A 6000-nucleotide genomic window follows, 5' to 3' on the forward strand; every position below is an offset into this window, starting at 1 on the left:
ACTAAAACCCCTGTCCATTGAGTCGGTGATGCCATCCAACCATCTCATCTTCTGTCATCCCCTTCTCTTCCTGCCCTCAATCTTTCCCAGCATCAGGGTCTTTTCAAATGAATCAGCTCTTCGCATCAAGTGGCCAAAGTATTGGAATTTCAGCTTCAACTTCAGTCCTTCCAATGAATATTCAGGACTGATCTCCTTTAGGATGGACTGGTTGGATCTCCTTACAGTTCAAGGGACTTTCAAGAGTCTCCTCCAACACCACAGTTCAAAAGCATCAATTCTTCAGTGTTCAGCTTTCTTTATAGTCCAACTCTCACATCCATACATGATTACTGGAAAAACCATAGCCTTGACTAGAAGGACCTTTGTTGGCAAAGTAATGTCTCTGCCTTTCAATATGCTGTCTAGGTTGGTCATAACCTTACTTCCAAGGAGCAAGGGTCTTTTAATTCCATGGCTGCAGTCACCATCTGCAGTGATTTTGGAGCCCCCAAAATAAAATCTGTCACTGTTTCCATTGTTTCCCCATCTATTTGCCACGAAGTGATGGGATCAGATGCTTTGATCTCATGAATGTTGAGTTTTAAGCCAACTTTTTCACTCTCCTGTTTCACTTTCATCAAGAGGCTCTTTAGTTCTTCTTCTCTTTCTGCCATAAGGGTGGTGGGGTCTTCAAGCGTCTTTTAATTTCATATGGTGTCATTTGCATATCTGAGGTTATTGATATTTCTCCCAGCAGTCTTGATTCCAGCTTGTGCTTCTTCCAGCCCAGCGTTTCTCATGATGCACTCTGCATATAAGTTAAATAAGTAGGGTGACAATATACATCCTTGATATATTCCTTTCCCAATTTGGAACCAGTCTGTTGTTCCATGTCCAGTTCTAACTGTTGCTTCTTGACCTGCATACAGATTTCTCAGGAGGCAGATCCAGTGGTCTGGCATTTCCATCTCTTTAAGAATTTTCCACAGTTTGTTGTGATCCACACAATCAAAGGCTTTGGTGTAGTCAATAAAGCAGAAGTAGATGTTTTTCTGGAACTCTCTTGCTTTTTCAATGATCCAACAGATGTTGGCAATTTGACTCTGAGTCCTCTGCCTTTTGTAAATCCAGCTTGACAACCTAGATGTCCATCAGCAGATGAATGGATAAGAAAGCTGTGGTACATATATACAATGGAATTACTCAGCTATTAAAAAGAATGCATTTGAATCAGTTCTCATGAGGAGGATGAAACTGGAGCCTATTATACAGAGTGAAGAAAGTCAGAAAGAAAAACACCAATACAATATATTAATGCATATATACAAAATTTAGAAAGATGGTACCGATGACCCTATGTGCGAGACAGCAAAAAAGACACAGATGTAAAGAACAGACTTTTGGACTCTGTGGGAGGAGGCAAGGGTGGGATGATTTGAGAGAATTATGTATATTATCTCAAAAACATGCATATTATCTCTGAAACATGTATATTATCATATGTGAAATAGATTGCCAGTCCAGGTTCGAAGCATGAGACAGGGTGCTCAGGGCTGGTACACTGGGATGACCCTGAGGGATGGGATGGGGAGGGAGGTGGGAGGGGGTTCAGGATGGGGGACACACGTACACCCATGGCTGATTCATGTCAATGTATGGCAGAAACCACCACAATATTGTAAAGTAATTAGCCTCCAATTAAAATAAATTAATTAATTTTTTTAAAAAATACATAATAAATAAGCAATATATTAAAAAAAATAATAATAAATCCAGCTTGAATATCTGAAAGTTCACAGTTTATATACTGTTGAAGCCTGGCTTGGAGGATTTTGAGCATTACTTTGCTAGCGTGAGATGAGTGCAATTGTGTGGTAGTTTGAACATTCTTTGGCATTACCTTTCTTTGGGATTGGAATGAAAATTGACCTTTTCCAGTCCTGTGGCCACTGCTGAGTTTTCTAAATTTGCTGGCATATTGACTGCAGCACTTTCACAGCATCATCTTTTAGAATTTGAAATAGTTCAACTGGAATTCCATCACCTCCACTAGCTTTGTTCATAGTGATGCTTCCTAAGGCCCACTTAACTCGGCATTCCAGAATGTCAGGCTCTAGATGAGTGATCACACCATCATGATTATCTGGGTCATGAAGATCTTTTTTGTATAGTTCTTCTGTGTATTCTTGTCACCTCTTCTTAATATTTTCTGCTTCTGTTAGGTCCATACCATTTATGCCCTTTATTGTGTTCATTTTTGCATGAAATGTTCCCTTGATATCTCTAATTTTCTTGAAGAGATCTCTAGTCTTTCCCATTCTATTGTTTTCCTCTGTTTCTTTGCATTGATCACCGAGGAAGGCTTTATCTCTTCTTTCTATTCTTTGGAATTCTGCATTCAAATGGGTGCATCTTTCCTTTTCTCCTTTGTTTTTCGCTTCTCTTCTTTTCTCAGCTATTTGCAAGGCCTCCTCTGACAAACATTTTGCCTTTTTACTTTTGTTTGTCTTGGGGATGGTCTTGATCCATGCCTCCTGTACAATGCCACAAACCTCCATCCGTAGTTCTTCAGGCAGTCTGAAGATCTAATCCCTTGAATCTAGTTGTCACTTCCACTGTATAATCATGAGGGATTTGATTTAGGTCCTACCTGAATGGTCTAGTGGTTTTCCCTACTTTTGTCAATTTCAGTCTGAATTTGGCAATAAGAAGTTCATGATCTGAGCCACAGTCAGCTCCCAGTCTTGTTTTTGCTGACTGTGTAGAGCTTCTCCATCTTTGGCTGCAAAGAATATAATCAATCTGATTTTGGTATTGACCATCTGATGATGTCCATGTGTAGAATCTTCTCCTGTGTTGTTGGAAGAGGGTATTTGCTATGACCAGTGTGTTCTCTTGGCAAATCTCTGTTAGCCTTTGCCCTGCTTTATTCTGTACTACAAGGCCAAATTTGCCTTTTACTCCAGGTATTTCTTGACTTCCTACTTTTGCATTCCAGTCCCCTATAATGAAAAGAACATCTTCTATGGGTGTTAGTTCTAGAAGGTCTTGTAGGTTTTCATAGAACTGTTCAACTTCAGCTTCTTCAGCATTACTGGTCGAGGCATAGACTTGGGTTACTGTGATATTGAATGGTCTGCCTTGGAAATGAACAGAGATCATTCTGTCATTTTTGAGATTGCATCTCACAACACAAGTTCTGCATTTCGGAATCCACATCTAATCCAGTTCCTCTGACCAACCACCTAAGGAGAGTTGTGTAGGTTTGGGGAGAACCTCAAGATGCTTCCCTTCAACTCAGGCTAAGTTAGAAAGTTACCAGCTTCCCAGAACATTGCTCACCTACCCACTGTCCAGGGATGGGCAGACAGATAACCCCTGGGCTTATGTTGAAGCATATAAGGACTTTTGCTTGGTTAATTGGTTGATTGTTTGAAGACTTTACTTTCTAGAGAAGTTTTAGTTTCACAGAAAAACTGAGAGGCAAGTACAAAGAAGTTTCACATACCTCCTGCACAATTCCCCTTGTTATCAACATCCCCCATCAGGGCAATATATTTGTTTAAATCAATGAACCTACATGGATATGTTGTTATCATCCAAAGTCCAGAGTTTACCTTAGGGTTCACTCTTGCTGTTGTACATTTTATGGGCTTTGACAAATGTACAATGACATGTATCCATTATTATATTGTCATACAGAGTAGTTTCACTGCCCTAAATTAGTCTGTGCTTCACCTATTCATCCCTCTTTCCATCCTCAAAACCCCTGGCAATCCCTGATCCCTTTTACTGCCTCCTTAGTTTTGCCTGTTCCAGAATGTCACATAACTGAAACCCTATAGTATGTAGCTTTTTTCAGATTGGCTGGTTTTTTGTCTTTTGTTATTTTGCTCAGTAATTTACATCCAGAGATCCTCCAGACCTCTTCACAGGTTGATAGTTCATTTGTTTTTAGTGCTGAATAATATTCTTTTGTCTGGATATGCCATAGTTTATGTCCCTACTCACCTACTCAGGGATATCTCAGGTGCTTTCAGAGGCACATAGGTTTTAACTACATGTCTAACTGGCTTCTTGGCTGAAAACCTTTCTCTTATCCTTTAAGCTGGAAACACTAAAACTAATTCATTGTAAAATATATATATACTATTTAAAAACAAAGGAAGTAATTCACTTTGTTTTTACAACTTTATTGAGGTGTAACTGATAGCTAATAAACTACATATTTTAAAAGTACAGCATGACAAGTTTTGACAGAGGTATGCATCTGTGAAACTGCAAATCGAGATAATGAATACATCCACCTCCCCCCAAATTTCTTCATATTCTTTTATAATCTATCCCTTCCTTTCCTCCTCCACACACAATCACTGCTCTGCTTCTTGCCACTATATATTAGTTTGCACTTTTATTGCAATTTTTTTAGTTAGTATTTTATAAAACTTCTCTTTTTGTCCTACAATTGCCAAAAAAAGTGTGATAGAAAGCAGCAAGGGTAGCCTGAAGTATTCCTTCTTTGGGCAACAATAAGGTAACCCACTGGCTTCTCCTGAGGGTACTGAAGCTCAGTATGCAGGGGAAGGGAAGTAGGGGGGCGCAGAGGGCCAGCCAAGGGAACTGTACTGATTTCTGTGAGCAAGTAATCCCTTGGAACATAGGGACCCAAGAAGTTAAGCCAGACACTGGACTCAATGAACTCTCCTTTGCCCACAAGAGCACCACAGTTACTTAGAAAATTCTGAGTTTGATTTATTTTCAAATCCTAGGTTGGTAACTCAGACAGTAAAGAATCTGCCCACAATGCAGGAGACCCAGGTTCGATCCCTGGGTTGGAAAGATCCCCTGGAGAAGGCAATGGCAACCCATTCCAGTATTCTTGCCTGGAGAATATCATGGACAGAGGAGCCTAACAGGCCATAGTCCATGGGGTTGCAGAGTCGGACACAACTGGGCAACTAGCTAACACACAGATTGGTTTGAAGGAATGAAAGAAGGTGCTCCATGTAGAAGAATGACCAAAAAAGATGAAGTGGAATCGACACTTCTAGAATGGGTCTTTCCTAGGTCCATTTTTAATTTAACAATAATTACCCTTGCATTTCATTTCAAAAGCTGACTAAGAATTTAGGGAGGGAGGCTTATCCTAAAATTACTCTGGCAACTGGCAGCAGAGTAATTTACAGGCAATTTAAGACTGTATATTTCCATGATGCTCACAGGGAAAAAATAAGGTATTGATGGTTGACACACTTCCTTGGAGAAGGCTGTTAGAACTGAGTCCTTTCCAAGCACTTCTTAGGAGCCTTCAGACCCCAAAGATGAGTCACACTCTGCCATGTGCCCACTGGATTTGTAACTACGTTCCCCTTTAAAAAAAAAAAATACTGACAACCTAGAGGGGTGGGAAAAGGTGGGAGGTGGGAGGGAGGTTAAAGAGAGAGGGGACACATGTGTACCTGTGACTGACTCGTGTTGGTGCATGGCAGAGGCCAACCCAACATTGTGAAGCAATTTTCCTTCAATTAAAAAGAAATAAGTTGGGGGGGGTGGGAATATGCACACTGTCCATACACTTGTATGTGTCTCAGTGTTCCCTGTAAGGAAACACCCCTCTGTGCTTCAGAGGAATGAGCAATTCTTCACCAAAAGATAAGAGCACCAATTGGGCAGAACATTTTCTAACTTTGGGCCTATTAATAGCAGTAGCTGTAATAAGACCCAATGTGAGGACTTATGAAAAGGCATCTGCTGAGCCCTTTTACTTGCATTGTGTTGTTAAGTCCTTACAGTGATCCTAGAAGATGAAAACAAGTATTATCCATGTCTTGCAGAAGAGAAAACAAAGCTCTGTGAATTGAAGTGACCTGTCTGAAGTCCCCTACTGTGTGTGTAGAAGCTGGATTTTAAAGCTGGATCTATTTGCTGATGGGCTTCCCTGGTGGCTCAGTGGTAAAGAATCCGCCCACCAACGCAGGAATTTGATCCTTGATCCAGGAAGATCCCACGTGCGTTAGA

Source organism: Bubalus kerabau, chromosome 18 (assembly GCF_029407905.1).
Source record: "Bubalus kerabau isolate K-KA32 ecotype Philippines breed swamp buffalo chromosome 18, PCC_UOA_SB_1v2, whole genome shotgun sequence".
Classification (NCBI taxonomy): domain Eukaryota; kingdom Metazoa; phylum Chordata; class Mammalia; order Artiodactyla; family Bovidae; genus Bubalus; species Bubalus kerabau.